Raw genomic sequence first — 18908 nt, 5'->3', positions numbered from 1 at the left:
TGTGATAGCTAAACGATTGTGCTTCTTTTCACTGGAGCTGGTTTTACTTTAGTAGTGTGTGATTACATAGTTATATCTGAGGTGGTTTACAATTATGTAAAAGTAATTTATTTATTCAGTTGCATGAGGTCTTAGTTGCAGCAGGTGAGCTCCTTAGTTGCAGCTTGAGGGCTCCTTAGTTGTGGCTTGCCAGCTCCTTAGCTGTGGCATGCAAACTCTTAGTTGTGGTATGCATGTGGGATCTAGTTCCCGGACCAGGCATCGAACCTGGGCCCCCTGCATTGGGAGCGCAGAGTCTTAATCACTGCACCACCAGGGAAGTCCCATAATTAGGTAAAAGTCTTAATTCAGGGGGAGGCGGGCTTGTGCGTGGGAGTCCATGTGGGCACCTGTGTGGCAGGGAGCAGTGCGGGGTCGCCGTGGTGGAGCTGCAGCAGCTCCGGTTGCAGGAGGCGGTGGACTCTATGGTGATAAGTCTGGAGAGAGAACATTTGGAAGATGCAGGGCCTCATGTTCTGGTGCAGCGCCGCCTGCTGTGAGGACAGCTAGGCATCCATGCAGCAAGTGCACCAGTGCATTGAGCGCTGCCATGCACCTCTGGCTCAAGCCCAGGCCCTGGTGACCAGCGAGTTGGAGAAGTTCCAGGAGCGCCTGGCGCGGTGCACTATGTATTGTAACGACAAAGCCAAAGATTTAATAGATGTGGGGAGTAAATAGCTTCAGGTGAAGCGGCAGATGGAGAGTTGCATGACCACGTGTGTGGATGGCCACATGAACCTCATCCCAACCATGACCAAGAAGGTGAAGGAGTCTCTCTCATCCACTGGGAAATAGATGTCTGCTATTGGCCATTGGGGCTGAAGGCAGCCATCTATTTAAAAAGAGGAATGGGGGTTTGGGTTTTCTAAGGGAAGTTTATGAATGAGGAAATTAAGGATTGCAGCAAGTTTAAGGCCTATATCACTTGCCTTTGGACACTGGTTCCTTTGTGTTTGAAACCTAGAAAGTGAAAAAAACTGATGCTAAAATTGGGGTCAGGGATAGCAAGGGAGAGTTTTTGTGAGCCTGAATTTCACGTGGCAAGTGCTTATCCTGGCAACAGGGCATCTCCCTTGTACCAAATCAGAGCCCTCTAAGGTACCAGCTTCTCATAGTACACAGATACCAACAGGCTGGCACACTTATCTGACCTGATTATGATCCAGTAGAGTATGAGGAGAGATGTTTCTGTTCGTTGCCAACCTCCTGTTTACCAGAAGGATCACTACCACATTTTCCACAAACTGGAAATAAAACAAAATCCACAACATCACTAATTTAGAATGGGAAAGGGGGCTTCTGGGGCTTTGTTTTGCGTGGTTTTGTCTAATATACAAGGGCATGAAGTTATTTTAAGATGTAGAGCTGGTAGAGGTAGTTTGGATAAAGCTTTGAAAGGGAGCTTGGGGATATTCATTTCTGGCCGTCAGGATGTGGATATGCATTTCTTAAAATTCTCACACATGACATCTTTCAGCCTGGAGACCCTGCTAAATTATAAGAAGCGCTGTCACACTGGTAGGGGAAGCATGTTGCTGCAAATGGCATTATTTCATACTTTTTTATGACTGAGTAGTATTTCATTGTAATTATATACCACATCTTCTTTATCTGTTTATTTGTCAGTGGACATTTGGGTTGCTTCCACGTCTTGGCTGTTGTAAATAGTGCTGCTATGAACACTGGGGTGCATGTATCTTTTTGAATTAGAATTTTCTCTGGATATATGTCCAGGAGTGGGATTGTTGGATCATATGGTAACTCTATTTTTAGTTTTTTAAGGCACCTCCATACTGTTTTCCATAGTGGCTGTACCAGTTTACATTCCCACCAACAATGTAAGAGGGTTCCCTTTTCTCCACACCCCTCCAGCATTTATTATTTGTAGACTTTTTAATGGGATGGCCATTCTGACCAGTGTGAGATGATACCTTATTGTAGTTTTGATTTGCATTTCTCTGATAATTAGCAACGTTGAGCATCTTTTCATGTGCCTATCGGTCATCTGTATATTTTCTTAGGAGAAATGTTTATTTAGGTCTTCTGCCTGTTTTTTTTTTTTGATTGGGTTGTTTGGTTTTTCTGTTACTGAGTTATATGAGCCGATTGTATATCTTGGAAATTAAGCCCTTGTTGGTTGCATCGTTTGCAAATATTTTCTCCCTGCCCATAGTTTGTCTTTTCATTTTGTTTATGGTTTCCTTTGCTGTGCAAAAGCTCATAATTTTGATTAGGTTCCATTTGTTGATTTTTGTTTTTATTTCTATTGCCTTGGGAGACTGATCTAAGAAAACATTGCTACAGGTTATGTTAGAGAATGTTTTGCGTGTGTTCTCTTGTAGGAGCTTTGTGGTGTACTATCTTAAGTATTTAAGACATTTTGAGTTCATTTTTGTGTATTGTGTGAGGGAGTGCTCTCACTTATTGGTTTACATGTGGCTGTCCAGCTTAACCAACGCCATTTGCCAAAGAGACTGTCTTTTTTCTGTCGTATATCCTTGCTTTGTCAGAGATTAAATGACTGTAGGTGTGTGGGTTTAATTCTGGGCTCTCCGTTCTGTTCCACTGATCCATATGTCTGTTTTTGTGGCAGTACCATGCTGTTTGATTACTCTAGTTTTGCAGTATTGTTTGAAGCCCAGGAGGGTTATGCCTCCAGCTTTGTTCTTTTTCCTCAGGATTGCTTTAGCAGTTCTGGGTCTTTCATGGTTCCATATAAATTTTAGGATTATTTGTTTTAGTTCTGTGAAGAATGTCACGGGTAATTTGATGGTAATCGCATTAAATCTGTAGATTGTGCTTTGGGTAGTATGGCTGTTTTAACGATATTAATTCTTCCAATCCAAGAGCGTGGTGTATCTTTCAGTTTCTTTAAATTATCTTTAGCTTTCTTTATCAGTGTTTTATAGCTCTCAGTGTATAAGTCTTTCACTTCCTTGGTCAGTTTTATTGTAAGTATTTTATTATTTTTGATGCAATTTTAAAAGGGATTTTTTTTACTTTCCCTTTTTGATATTTCATTGTTAGTATAAAGAAATACAGTCAATTCCCGAATGTTAATTTTGTATCCTGCTATCTTGATGAATTTATCAGTTCTAGTGGTTTTTGTGTGGAGTCTTTCGGGTTTTCTACATATAGTATCATGTCATCTGCATAAAATGACAGTTTTATCTCTTCCCTTCCAGTTTGGTTACCTTTTGTTTCTTTTTCTTGTCTGATTGTTGTGGCTAGGACTTCCAATACTGTGTTGAATAGAAATGGTGAGAGTGGCCATTCTTGTCTTATTCCAGGAATCAGCAGGAAGGCTTTCAACTTTTCACCATTGAGTATTATGTTGGCTCTAGGCTTGTCACAAATAGCTTTTATTAACCACCTTTTTAACTAAGTGAAGACCTGAGGCTGTCCCTAACTACGGCCCTGAAGCTCTCCCTAACTGGGGCCTTGATGCTGTGCCTAACTCAGGCCCTGGTCATGTATTTAACTATGACCCTAATGCTGATGCAACAAAGACCCTGATGCAGCTCCTACATCATGCCCTGACAGGTTCTCCAGCTAAGGGCCGGATGCTAGGCCTCAATCAGGCCCTGTTGCTCTTCCTAAGTCAGGCTCTGACGCTGTCCCTACCTGAAGCCCTGATATTGGTTCTAATTAAGGCCCTGATACTCTCAGTAACTAAGGTCCTGACACTATCCCAAGATCATTTCCTGACACGATCCCTAAACCTTAACCTGATCTTGTCCCTGAAACTAACCTGCCTCTTATGCTAACTAAAGCCCTTACGCTGTGCCGAAATCAGGCCCTGAATTTAGTCCCAAGGCCTTGACGCTGTCCCTAACAAAGGACTAGATGCTCGTCCTAAATCCGGCCCTGACACTGTCCCTAACTAAGGCCCTGTCATGGTACCTAACAGAGGCCCTGATGCTAGTCCTAACTAAAGGCTTGACACTATCCCTAAGTAAGGCCTTGCTGCCATCCATATCTAAAGTCCTGACACTATCCTGAGCTTATATCCTGACCCATCTCATACTAAGGTTCTGAAAATGTCTCAAAGTAGGCCGTGATGCTGACCCTAAGTGAGGCCCTGAGGCTGTCCCTAACAGAGGCCCCGATAATGTCTTTAACAACGCCCCTGACGCTGATCCTACCGAGGCCCTTAGGCTGCTCCTACATCATGCCCTGACACTATCCCTAGCTAAGGCCCTGACGCTAGGCCTGACTCAGGCCCTGTCCCTCTCCCTAAGTCAGGCTCGGATGCCTTCCCTACCTGTAGCCCTGACAATGGTCGTAAATTAGGCCCTGATGCTCTACGTAAATCAGGCCTTGAAACTATTCCTAGGTCATTTCCTGGCACTATCCCTAGACCTTAACCTGACCTTGTCTTTAGCTAATGGTGAGACTAGCTAAAGAGATTCTTTAGGGCGTGATTTTTTCATCTTGTGAATATAGTTTTCTTAAGAAAATAATGGTTATAGTTTTACAAACTTTAAACAAAATGTACTCAACTGCTGTGGAATATTCCTTCAGAGGTTCGTGCATGGTTCACTTCTGCATCTGCTTGTGTTGGCCTTCAGGTTGCTATCAGGTATGGCTCCTCTTATGCTAACTAAATCCCTGGTGCTGTCCCTAAGTAAGTCCCTGAAATTAGTCCCAAGATCGTGAACCTTTCCCTAACTTAGGCCTGGAGTCTCGTCCTAACTCAGGATTTCATACTGTCCCTAACTAAGGCCCTGACACTGTCTATAACTAAGGCACTGCTGCCATCAATATCTAAAGTCCTGACATTATCCTGAGCTGATATCCTGACCCATGTCTTACCAAGGTTCTGAAACTGTCCCAAAGTAAGCCCTGACGCTGTCCCTAAGTGAGGCCTTGAGGCTGTCACTAACAGAGGCCCTGATAATGTGTTCAATGAAGACCCTAATGCTGATCCTGCAGAGGACCTGATGCTACTCCTAAGTCATGCCCTGACACTGTCCCTAACTCAGGCCTTAAAGATAGGCCTCACCTAGGCCCTGTTGCTGTACTTTACATAGGTTCTAATGCTGTCCCTACATCAAGCCCTGGCACTGGTCCTGATTAAGGCCCTGACGCAAGTCCTAACTAAGGCCCTGATGCTCTCAATAACTAAGCTCCTCACGCTCTCCCTAGGTCATTTCCTGACACTTACCCTGGAATGGAACCTGACTCTGTCCCGAGCTAAAATCCTGCATCTTATCCTAACTGAAACCGTAATACTGTCCCTAACTGAGGCCCTGACTAGCCCTAACTAAGGTCCTGACCCTGTCTCTATCTAAGGTCCATAATTTGTCCCTAATATAGGCTCTGCTGCCGGCAATAACTAAAATCCTGACACTCTCCTGAACTATTATCCTGACCCATCTCTAACAAATATCTTAAAACTGTCCCTAAGAAAGGACTTTCGCTGTCCCTAAGTGAAGACCTGAGGCTGTCCTGAACTACGGCCCTGGAGCTCTCCCTAATTGAGGCCTTGATGCTGTGCTTAACTCAGGCCCTGGTCATGTATTTAACTAAGACCCTAATGCTGATGCAACAAAGACCCTGATGCAGCTCCTACATCATGCCCTGACAGGTTCTCCAGCTAAGGGCCGGATGCTAGGCCTCAATCAGGCCCTGTTGCTCTTCCTAAGTCAGGCTCTGATGCTGTCGCTACCTGAAGCCCTGACATTGGTTTTAATTAAGGCCCTGATACTCTCAGTAACTAAGGTCCTGACACTATCCCAAGATCATTTCCTGAAACGATCCCTAGACCTTAACCTGATCTTGTCCCTGCAAATATCCTGCCTCTTATGCTAACTGTTGTGTGAAATGGCCACAAAGCGGCAACAGTTCTCCTTTACCAAATCTGGTTACTAGGGTAACAGAGCCTCAATGGAAGTCGTGTTCTAGGTTGTAAATTAGAATGGAATGTGCCAGGAAAGAGCCCCTTAAGTTTATGTCTCACTACTTCTTGTTTGTTTTTTAATTTAATTTTTATTTTTTATCACAGCAAGTTTGATTACAATGTTTTGCTTGTTCTAGGTGTGCAAGATGTCATTCTTTTACACATATACATATATCGATTCTTCTTCGGATCCTTTTCCCATGTAGGTTATGACAGAATGTTGAGTAGTCTTCTCTTGGTATTCCGTAGGTCTTTGGTGATTATATACTTCACCTGTGTTTGTATATCTCTGTTAACCCCAGTAACCTAATGTATCCAATCCTCACACCTTTCCATTGGTGAAACATAAGTTTGTTTAATGAATCTGTGATTGCCTTTCTCTGTACAAGTATCTTCACTGGTATCAATTTTTAGGTAACACCTATAAGTGATATCATAGGATATGTGTCTTTTGCTTTCTGAGTTACTACGAGTTGCGTGATCACCTCTAGACTCATGTACGGTGCTCCAAATGGCATTGTGTCATTTTTTCCCTTGGCTAATATTCCATCTGTACATGTACCAGTTCTTCTTTGTCCACTCATCTGTTGATGGACTTATTGATTGCTTCCATGTCTTTGCTATTGTAATACGGCTGCAGTGCAGATTTGCCTGCCTGTGTCTTTCCAATTCTGTCTTCTTAGGTTATAGGCCCAGGAGTGGGCCTGCTGGGTCATATGGTAGCACAATGTTTACCATGTAAAGGCACCTCAATTCTGCTCTCATGAGTGGCTCTTACCAGGTCACGTCCCACTTAAAGTTGAGGGTATGCACTTCTCCACAAACCCTTCAGCATTTATTGCTTGTAGTTTTTTGCTGAAGTTTATTCTGACTAGTGTGAGCTGGTACCTGTTTGTGGTTGGATTTGCATGCGTCTCATAATCCCTTGAAATTGAGCTTTCAGGCATGTCCTTTTTTTTCTTAAAACTCTATAAGTACAGCTTACCTCTTCATATTGTTTTCTTGAAGTATGTGCCACATTTTGAAATGTTTTGGCCATTACCTCCCTCAAGACATTTTGAGGGCAGGTTTCATTTACAGCCCTACAGTACCTGTGCATATGAAGTGACCGTTAGCACAGGTTTTAAAGCTGCTGTTGCAGGTAACGGGCAGAGGATGGCAGCATTTCTGCTTTTCCCACTCTGGTAACTAGGGAAACAGGCCTTCCTGCCAGTGGTTTTCCTCGGTTATAAATTAGAGAGGAATGTGCCCGGATAAACCCCCAAATGCTGATGTCTCTTACTTATCTTTGTTTTTTTAATTGAATTTATATATTTCATTGGAGTCGTATTCCATTGTGTACATGGACCACTTCTTCTTTGTGCATTCCTCTGTTGATGGACATTTTCGTTGCTTCCAAGTGTTGGGTATGGTAAATAGTGCTGGAGTGCAGGATTGCCAGCCTGTGTCTCTTTGATTCTCATCCTCTCAGGCGATAGGCCCGGCAGTGGGTAGGCTTGATTGAATGGTAGCTCAATATTTGCCTTTTCAAGGAATATCCTTTGTGTTTTCATTACTGGCTCGTACCATGTACCACTTTGAACCGAGGGTACGCACTTCTGTACAACCCCTTCAGCATTTATTGTTTGCAGAATTTTTGCTGATGGCCATTCTGACTGGTGTGAGCTGATAGGTTTTTGGATTTGCGTGTCTTTAATAATTCCTAATGTTCAGCATTTCGCCACACATATTTTTAGTTCTCTTAAACAAAAACAGAAAAAAACGCTGAGTACAATAAACCTCTTGAAATTGTCTTCTTGGAAGGTTGCCCTGTTTTGAATTTTTCGGTCGATTTGCGACCCCAGGATGTTTTTGGAGTGCACGATCATTTAGAGGCCTGCAATGAGTGTGAATATTTAGTGACCATTAGCACTGGGTTTAAAGCTGCTATTTGAGAAACGGCCACAAGGCGGCAGCATTTCTCCATTCCCAAATCTGGTTACTGGGGCAGCAGAGCCTTTTTGGAAGTCCTGTTCCCAGGTTGTAAATTAGAATGGAATGTGCCAGTAAAAAAAAAACCCCATAAGTTTATGTCACATTATATCTTGTTCTTTGTTTTAGTTTTTTTAATCTGGGTAATGATTAGAATATTGGTTGTCCTAGGTATACAAAATCTGAGTAATTTTTACATATATATATATATATATATAAATGTACAGATCCTCTTCCCATTTATATTACTGCAGTGTTCCGCAGACCTCCCTTGCTATATGGTCGGGTTTTTTCATATATGTATTTAATAGGTATTTGTACACGAATGGCAACCCTAATCTTAATTTACCCATTCCCCCCACCTTTCCTGTTAGACAACCATAGTATGTTTTCTAAGTCTGTGAGTGTCTTTCTCTGTGGAAGTATGTTCATTTGTGTCAGTTGTTACATAACGAATATAAGTGATATCATGGTATGTGTCTTTTGCTTTCCGACTTACCTCATGTTATGTGATTATCTCTAGGCTCATCTACAGTGCCTCAAAGAGCACTGTTTCATTGTTTTCCATGGCTAATGTTCCATTGTGTACATGGACCACTTCTTCTTTATCCATTCATCTGTTGATGGACATTTTGCTTGCTTCCGTGTCTTGGCTATTGGGAAAATTCCTGCAGTGCAGCTGTTGCAGCCTGTGTCTTCTCGACTCTGGTCTTCTCAGGTGAGAGGCTCAGCGGTGGGCGTGCTGGATGGAATGGTGGCTCAATTTTTACTTTGAAACGCAGCTCCTTTCTGTTCTCATTATTGGCTGTTACTACTTTACATCTCACCAGCAGCTAGAGGGTACACAGTTCTCTAAAACCCCTTCAGCATTTATCGTTTGTAGACCTTTTGCTGATGGTAGTTGACTAGCGTGAGTTGAAACCTTTTTGTAGGTTCGATTTGCATGAGTCTCATAATTCCAGATGTTGAGCTTTTATCCATTTTCCTTGTTTTTGAAAAAGAGTGAGTAAAACCTACCTCTTCATACTATCTCCTTGAAAATTTTACTAGTTTTGAATTTTTTGTCCATTCCCTACCTCAGCACAATTTTTGAGGGCAGGTGTCCTTTACAGCCCTGTGTCCCTGTGAATGTTAAGTGACTGTTATCTGTGGCTTTAAGGCCACTCCTGTGGAAAATGGCCACAGGGCGGCAGCACTTCTGCATTTCCAACTCGAGGTTTTGGGGCAACAGAGCCTTTCTGGAAATCCTGTTAGTAGGATGCACGTTAGAATGGAATGTGCCAGGGCAAACCCCCAAGAGCATATATCTCCTTGCTGCTTGGCTGTTATTTAAATTTAATTGTGATTAATTATCAGATCAAATTTCCTTAAAATGTTGTTTGTTTTCGGTGTGCAAAATCTGATTCATTATATCTATGTAGATAATCTATTCATCTTTGGACCCTTTCCCGTGTAGGTTATTAGAGAGTGTTGAGTACACCTCTCTTGGTATTCCACAGTTATTTTGTGACATATATTTCATATGTGTTAGTCCATGTCTGTTAACCCCCATATCCTAATTCATCCATTCCTTACACTTTTCCATTTGGTTAAACAGAATTTTGTTTTCTTAATCCATGCGTGTCCTCCTCTTGGAAATAATTTCATGGGTATCGATTTGTAGGTAACACCTATAATTGCTATCATAGATTATCTGTTTTTCGGTTTCTTCGTACTTCAAATTTGGGGTTTACCTGTAGGTCCTTCTATGGTGGTGCAACCGGCACTGTTTCATTTTTTTCCATGCCTAACATTGCATTGTGTACATGGACACTTTTTCTTTGTTCATTTTTCTGTTGCTGGACATTTTGGTATCTTCCACGTCTTGGCTATGTTAAATGATGTTGAAGTGCAGGATTGACAGCCTGTGTGTTTTTGATTCTGGTCTACTCAGGTGATAGGTGTATGAAAGGGCCTACCAGATAACATGGTAGCTCAATTTTTACATTTAAACACACCTCCATTCTGTTCTCACTACTGGCTGCTACCAGGTTCCATCCCACCAGCAGCTAGCGGGTACGCAGTTCTCTAAAACCCCTTCAGCATTTATTCTTTGCAGACTTCTTTGGTGATGATCATCCTGACGGCTGTGAAGTGAACCTTTTTGTAGACTGGATTTTCATGGTTTATTAATTCCTGATGTTGAGCCTTTTCCATGGCATTGTGACAAATGACACAATGACATTTGTAGCACTGTAGATGAGTGTAGAGGTGATCACGCAACTTTTAGTAAGCCAGAAAGCAAAAGAAACATATCCTGTGATATCACTTATAGTGTTACCTAAAAATTGATACCAGTGAAGATATTTCCACAGAGAAAGGCAATCACAGATTCATTAAACAAACTTATGTTTCACCAATGGAAAGGTGTAAGGATTGGATACATTAGGTTACTGGGGTTAACAGAGATATACAAACACAGGTGAAGTATATAATCACCAAAGACCTATGGAATACCAAGAGAAGACTACTCAACATTCCGTCATAACCTACATGGGAAAAGGATCCGAAGAAGATTCGATATATGTATCTGTATAAATGAACGACATCTTGCACACCTAGAACAAGCAGAACATTGTGATCAAACTTGCTGTGATAAAAAATAAAAATTAAATTTAAAAAACGAACCAGAAGTAGTGAGACATAAACTTAAGGGGCTCTTTCCTGGCACATTCCATTCTAATTTACAACCTAGAACACGACTTCCATTGAGGCTCTGTTACCCTAGTGACCAGATTTGGTAAAGGAGAACTGCTGCCGCCTTGTGGCCGTTTCACACAACAGCAGCTCTAAACCCAGGGCTAATGGTTACTTGATATTCAAAATAATTGCAGGCTTGTAAATGACACGTGCCCTGAAAACAAATCCTTGGGTCGTAAACTGAGCAAAAAATTCAAAAGACGTGCATATTTCAGAACAATTTCAAGAGGCATGTTGTACGCACATTTTGTCTTCTTTTTTTGTCTTTTTTTGTTAAAAGGCATGGAAAAACGCTGAACATCAGGAATTAATAAACCATGAAAATCCAGTCTACAAAAAGGTTCACTTTACAGCCTTCAGAATGATCATCACCAAAAAAGTCAACAAAGAATAAATGCTGAAGGGGTTTTAGAGAACTGCGTACCCGCTAGCTGCTGGTGGGATGGAACCTGGTAGCAGCCAGTAGTGAGAACAGAACGGAGGTGCGTTTAAAGGTAAAAATTGAGCTACCATGTTATCTGGTAGGCCCTTTCATACACCTATCACCTGAGTAGACCAGAATCAAAAAGACACAGGCTGGCAATCCTGCAGTGCAGCATCATTTAACATAGCCAAGACGTGGAAGATACCAAAATGTCCAGCAACAGAAAAATGCACAAAGAAGACGTGTCCGTGTACACAATGCAATGTTAGGCATGGAAAACAATGAAACAGTACCGGTTGCACCACCATATAAGGAGCTACAGATAAATCACCCAACTTGAAGTAAGGAAGAAACCGAAAAACAGATAATCTATGATATCAATTATACGTGTTACCTACAAATTGATACCCATGAAATTACTTCCAAGAGGAGGACACGCATGGATTAAGAAAACAAAAGTCTGTTTAACCAAATGGAAAAGTGTAAGGAATGGATGAATTAGGATATGGGGGTTAACAGACATGTACTAACACTTATGAAATATATGTCACAAAATAACTATGGAATACCAAGAGAGGTGTACTCAACACTCTCTAACAACCTACACGGGAAAGGATCCATAGGTGAATAGTTAGATACATGGATATAATGAATCAGATTTTGTACACCTAAAACAACATTTTATCAAATTTGCTCTGCTAATTAATCACAATTAAATTTAAATAACAAACAAGAAGTAAGGAGATACAAGCTCTTGGGGGTTTGCCCTGGCACATTCCACTCTAACTTGCAGCCTACTAACAGGATTTCCAGAAAGGCTCTGTTGCCCCAAAACCTCGAGTTGGAAATGCAGAAGTGCTGCCGCCCTGTGGCCATTTTCCACAGGAGTGGCCTTAAAGCCACAGATAACAGTCACTTAACATTCACAGGGACACAGGGCTGTAAAGGACACCTGCCCTCAAAAGTTGTGCTGAGATAGGGAATGGACAAAAAAATTCAAAACTGGTAAAATTTTCAAGGAGATAGTATGAAGAGGTAAGTTTTACTCACTCTTTTTCAAAAACAAGGAGAATGGATAAAAGCTCAACATCTGGAATTATGAGACTCATGCAAATCGAACCTACAAAAAGGTTTCAACTCACGCTAGTCAACTACCATCAGCAAAAGGTCTACAAACGATAAATGCTGAAGGGGTTTTAGAGAATTGTGTACCCTCTAGCTGCTGGTGGATGTAAAGTGGTAACAGCCAATAATGAGAACAGAAAGGAGCTGCGTTTCAAAGTAAAAATTGAGCCACCATTCCATCTAGCAGGCCCACCATTGAGCCTCTCACCTGAGAAGACCAGAGTCGAGAAGACACAGGCTGCAACAGCTGCACTGCAGGAATTTTCCCAATAGCCAAGACACGGAAGCAAGCAAAATGTCCATCGACAGATGAATGGATAAAGAAGAAGTGGTCCATGTACACATTGGAACATTAGCCATGGAAAACAGTGAAACACTGCTCTTTGAGGCACCATAGATGAGCCTAGACATAATCACGGAACATAAGTAGAAAAGCAAAAGACACATACTATGATATCACTTATAGGCATTATCTAACAACCGACACAAATGAACATACTTCCACAGAGAAAGACACTCACAGACTTAGAAAACATACTATGCTTATCTAAAAGGAAAGGTGGGGGGAATGGGTAAATTAAGATTAGGGTTGCCATTCGTGTACACATACCTATGAAATACATATATCAAAAAAACCGAGCATATAGCAAGGGAGGTCTGCGGAACACTCTGCAGTAATTTACATGGGAAGAGGATCTGTACATTAATATACATATATATATATATATATGTAAAAATTACTCAGATTGTGTATACCTCGGAAAACCAATATTGTAATCATTACCCCGATTAAAAAAAGTAAAAAAGAAAGAACAAGAAATAATGTGACATATACTTATGGGTTATTTTTCCTGGCACATTCCATTCTTATTTACAGCCTTGTAACAAGACTTCCAAAAAGGCTCTCCTGCCCTAGTAACCAGATTTGGGAATGGAGAAATGCTGCCGCCTTGTGGCCGTTTCCCAAACAGCAGCTTTAAACCCAGTGCTAATGGCCACTAAATATTCACACTCATTGCAGGCCTGTAAATGGTACCTGCACTCCAAAAACATCTTGGGGTCGAAAATCGACCAAAAAATCAAAAGAGGACAACCTTCCAAGTAGACAGTTTCAAGAGGTTTATTGTACTCACTGTTTATTTTCTGTTTTTTTCAAGAGAATTAAAAAAAAGTGTGGCGAAATGGTGAACACCAGGAATTATTAAAGACATGCAAATCCAAAATACAAAAACCTATCAGCTCACACCAGTCAGAATGGCCATCAGCAAAAATTCTGCAAACAATAAATGCTGAAGGGGTTGTGCAGAAATGCATACCCTCGGTTTAAAGTGGGATATGGTAAGAGCCAGTAATGAAAACACAAAGGATATTCCTTGAAAAGGCAAATATTGAGCTACCATTCAATCAAGCCTACCCACAGCCGGGCCTATCGCCTGAGAGGATGAGAATCAAAAAGACACAGGCTGGCAATCCTGTATTCCAGCAATATATACCGTAGCCAACACTTGGAAGCAATGAAAATGTCCATCAACAGAGGAATGCACAAAGAAGAAGTGGTCCATGTACACAACAGAATATGACTCCAATGAAAAATACAAATTCAATTTAAAAAACAAACATAAGTAAGGAGACATCAGCATTTGGGCGTTTATCCAGGCACATTCCTCTCTAATTTATAACCGAGGAAAACCACTGGCAGGAAGGTCTGTTTCCCTAGTTACTAGAGTGGGAAAAGCAGAAGTGCTGCCACCCTCTGCCCGTTACCTGCAACAGCAGCTTTAAAACCTGTGCTAACGGTCACTTCATATGCACAAGTACTGTTGGGCTGTAAATGAAACCTGCCCTGAAAATGTCTTGAGGGAGGTAATGGCCAAAATATTTCAAAATGTGGCACATACTTCAAGAAAACAATTTGAAGAGGTAAGATGTACTCACAGTTTTAAGAAAAAAAGGACATGCCTGAAAGCTTAATTTCAAGGGATTATGAGATGCATGGAAATGCATCCAGAAACAAGTACCAGCTCACACCAGTCAGAGTAAACTTCAGCAAAAAACTACAAGCAATAAATGCTGAAGGGTTTGTGGAGAAGTGCATACCCTCAACTTTAAGTGGGACGTGACCTGGTAAGAGCCACTCATGAGAGCAGAATTGAGGTGCCTTTACATGGTAAACATTGTGCTACCATATGACCCAGCAGGCCCACTCCTGGGCCTATAACCTAAGAAGACAGAACTGGAAAGACACAGGCAGGCAAATCTGCACTGCAGCCGTATTACAATAGCAAAGACATGGAAGCAACCAATAAGTCCATCAACAGATGAGTGGACAAAGAAGAACTGGTACATGTACAGATGGAATATTAGCCAAGGGAAAAATGACACAATGCCATCTGGAGCACTGTACATGAGTCTAGAGGTGATCACGCAACTCGTAGTAAGTCAGAAAGCGAAAGACACATATCCTATGATATCACTTATAGGTGTTACCTAAAAATTGATACCAGTGAAGATACTTGTACAGAGAAAGGCAATCACAGATTCATTAAACAAACTTATGTTTCACCAATGGAAAGGTGTGAGGATTGGGTACATTAGGTTACTGGGGTTAACAGAGATATACAAACACAGGTGAAGTATATAATCACCAAAGACCTACGGAATACCAAGAGAAGACTACTCAACATTCTGTCATAACCTACATGGGAAAAGGATCCGAAGAAGAATCGATATATGTATATGTGTAAAAGAACGACATCTTGCACACCTAGAACAAGCAAAACGTTGTAATCAAACTTGCTGTGATAAAAAATAAAAAATAAATTAAAAAAATGAACAAGAAGTAGTGAGACATAAACTTAAGGGGCTCTTTTCTGGCACATTCCATTCTAATTTACAACCTAGAACACGACTTCCACTGAGGCTCTGTTACCCTAGTAACCAGATTTGGTAAAGGAGAACTGCTGCCGCCTTGTGGCCGTTTCACACAACAGCAGCTCTAAACCCAGGGCTAATGGTTACTTGATATTCAAAATAATTGCAGGCCTGTAAATGACACATGCCCTCAGAACAAATCCTTGGGTCGAAAATTGAGCAAAAAACTCAAAAATGCACATTTCAAAACGCCAATTTCAAGAGGCATATTTTATGCACATTTTGTTTATAATTATGTTTAACCAAATGGACAAGTGTAAGGAATGGATGAATTAGGATATGGGGGTTAACAGACATGTACTAACACTTATGAAATATATGTCACAAAATAACTATGGAATACCAAGAGAGGTGTACTCAACACTCTCTAATAACCTACACTGGAAAGGATTCATAGGTGAATAGTTTGATACATAGATATAATGAATCAGATTTTGTACACCTAAAACAAACAACATTTTAATCAAATTTGCTCTGATAATTAATCACAATTAAATTTAAATAACAAACAAGAAGTAAGGAGATACAAGCTATTGGGTGTTTGCCCTGGCACATTCCACTCTAACTTGCAGCCTACCAAGAGGATTTTCAGGAAGGCTCTGTTGCCCCAAAACCTCGAGTTGGAAATGCAGAAGTGCTGCCACCTTGTGGCCGTTTTCCGCAAGAGCAGCCTTAACCCCACAGCTAATGGTCACTTAACATTCACAAGGACACAGGGCTGTAAAGGACACCTGCCCTCAAAAATTGTGCTGAGTTAGGGAATGGACAATAAAATTCAAAACTGGTAAAATTTTCAAGGAGATAGTATGAAGAGGTAAGTTTTACTCTTTTTCAAAAAAAGGAAAATGGAGAAAAGCTCAACATCAGGAATTATGAGACTCAAGCAAATCGAACCTACAAAAAAGTTTCAACTCACATCAGTCAGTTGAATTACCATCAGCAAAATATCTACAAACAATAAATGCTGATGGGGCTTTAGAGAACTGTGTACCTTCTAGCTGCTGGTGAGATGTAAAGCGGTAAGATCCTGTAATGACAACAGAAAGGAGCTGCGTTTAAGAGTAAAATTTGAGATGCCATTTGATCCAGCACGCCCACCACTGGGCCTATCACCTAAGAGCCGAATCGAGAAGACATAGGGTGACAAAGCTGTATTGAAGCAATATTGAAATTAGCCAAGACATGGAAGCAGTGAAAATGTCAATCAACAGATGAATGGACAAAAACAAATGGTACATGTACCCAATGGAAGATTAGCTTTTGAAAACAATTAACAATGCCATTTTCATGACTACAGGTGACTCTAGAAATAATCATATTATGTTAAGTCAAAAGTGTATGATATATATGCTATGATATAATTTATAGATGTTATCTTAAGATTCCTACCAATGAACATATTTCCAAAGGAAAAGACACTCAGAGACGTATAAAGCAAACCTATTGTTAACCAAAATGAAAGGTGGGAGGATGGATAAATTAGGATTATGGTGTTAACATACATACACTAATGTATGTTATATGTATATAAACTTATAATATATAAAATATATAAATTATATAATCACTAATACATATAAATTATATAATCACCAAACACCTACCAAATACCAAGGGAGGTCTACTCAACACTGTAATACGTACATGGTAACAGGATCCAAAGATGAATAGATATGTGTATGAAAAACTGATCAGAATTGGTACATCCAGAGAATCAGAACACTCTAATAAAATTTACTCAGATAGGGGCTTCCCTGGTGGCGCAGTGGCTGAGAATCTGCCTGCCAATGCAGGGGACACTGGTCCGAACCCTGGTCTGGGAAGTTCCCACATGCCGCAGAGCAACTAGGCCCGTGAGCCACAACTACTGAGCCTGCGCATCTGGAGCCTGTGCTCCACAACAAGAGAGGCTGTGATAGAGGCGCGCGCACCTCAATGAAGAGTGGCCCCCGCTTGCCGCAACTAGAGAAAGCCCTCGCACAGAAACGAAGACCCAACACAGCTAAAAATAAATAAATAAATATTAAAGGCAAAGAAGAAAGGGGAAATTGTAGATAGAGCAAGGATTCAGTTTTTTAAAAAAATTTACTCCGATAAAATAAATTTAAAAAACAAACATAAGTAGGAGACATAAGCTTTTTGGAATTTGTCCTGGAACATTCCACTACAATTTGCAACCTAGGAACACAACTTCCAGGAAGGCTATCCTGCCCTTGTAACCAAAGCTAGGAATGTAGAAATCTGCCGCCTTGTGGCCAATTCCCGCAACAACAGCTTTAATCCTAGTGCTATTGGTCACTTAATATTCACAAGGACTGCAGGGCTTTAAATGACACCTGCCCTCAAAAAATATCCTGCGGTCAGGAATGGACATTAATATGCAAAACAGTAGAAAATCTGGAGAAGACAATTTCAAGAGGCAAATTTCCTTACAGTGTTTTTTTTTAAAGGACATGAAAAAATGTTCAACATCAAGAATTATTAGGGCCATGCAAATTTAAACTATAAAAAGGTATTACCTCACAATAGTCCGAATGGCCATCAGAGAAAAATGTCTGCAAACAATAAATGCTGAATGGGTTTCCGAGAATGGATACACTCCTATGCTGTTGCTGGGATGTAAACTGGTAACAGCCACTAATTAGAACAGAATGAAGGTGCCTTTAAGAGGTAACAATTGAGCTACTATGTGATCCTGCCAAACCACTAATGGGCCTGTAATCCGAGAACACCAGAATTCAGAAAGACACAGGTACCCAAAAGTGCTCTTCAGCGATACTTAAAATAGCCAGACATGGATGCAAGCAAAATGTCCAAGTACAGATGAATGGACAAAGAAGTGGTACATGTACACAATCGAATATTAGCCATGGAAAAGATGAAACAATGCCTTTTGCAGCACCACTGATGAACCTAGGGGTAATCATACTATGTAAAGTAAGTCACAAAAAGAAAGACAAATATCCAGTGATATCATTTACTAGTGTTATCTAAAAATTGATATCCATGAACATATTTCCACTGAGAAAGACCCATACAGACTTTGAAAAAGGTGAAAGGAATGGAAAAATTAGGATGTTGGGGTTAACATGCATTTAATAATTCATATAAAATATATAATCAAGAAGGACCTACTGGATGCCAAAGGAGGTCTACTCAACTCTCTCTAATGACCAACATGGGAAAGAATCTAAACCTGATTAAATATATGTATATATATGAATGAACCAGATTCTGTACACCTAGAACAAACACAACATTGTAATCAAATTTACTCTGATAAGAAATAAAAATTAAACAAGAAGTAATGTGACACAAGATTTTGGGTATTTGTCCTGGCACTTTACACTCCAATTTACAACCTAGGAAGAGGAATTCCACTAAGACTCTGTTTTGCCTAGCAATCAAGTTGAGTATGAATAAATTCCGCTGCCTTGTTGCCCTTTTCTGCAACTGCAACTTTAAAAACAATGCTTATGGGTACTTAATATTCACAAGGACCATTGGACTGTAAATGACACCCACAATCAGGAAATGTCCAGGGGTAGGTAAGCAAAATAAATTCCAAAGGAACAGACCTCAAGATCCTATTTCAATAGGTAAATTTTACACTGTTTAAAAGAAAAGCACTTGAAAAGATGCACTAATTCCTGTATTATTAGCGTCATGGAAATCAAAACTACAATGAGGGATCACTTCACATGAGTAAGAATAGCCATCATCGAAAAGTCTACAAACAATAAATGCTTGAGAGGTTGCAGGAAAAAGGGAACCCTC

At 40.6% G+C, this 18908-nt stretch overlaps 1 protein-coding gene and 1 pseudogene across 2 annotated transcripts in view; both read left to right on the top strand.

The window, feature by feature from the left end:
- The window catches only part of LOC308625130 (uncharacterized protein), a 124075-nt gene extending 113128 nt beyond the window's left edge, over positions 1-10947 (top strand). The window contains exon 4 of the transcript XR_014017055.1: positions 10932-10947. The gene's annotated coding sequence lies outside the window, so the exon portion shown is untranslated. The remainder of the gene's footprint in view (positions 1-10931) is intronic.
- LOC308625383 (protein FAM136A-like) lies at positions 380-834 on the top strand (annotated as a pseudogene). Its single transcript has one exon. The product of its transcript is annotated as a protein FAM136A-like (transcript).
- Positions 10948-18908: the final 7961 nt, after the last annotated feature.

Source organism: Mesoplodon bidens (assembly GCF_964165515.1).
Source record: "Mesoplodon bidens genome assembly, chromosome: 11".
NCBI classification, from domain to species: Eukaryota; Metazoa; Chordata; class Mammalia; order Artiodactyla; family Ziphiidae; genus Mesoplodon; species Mesoplodon bidens.
This window is presented reverse-complemented; position numbering and strand designations above follow the sequence as displayed.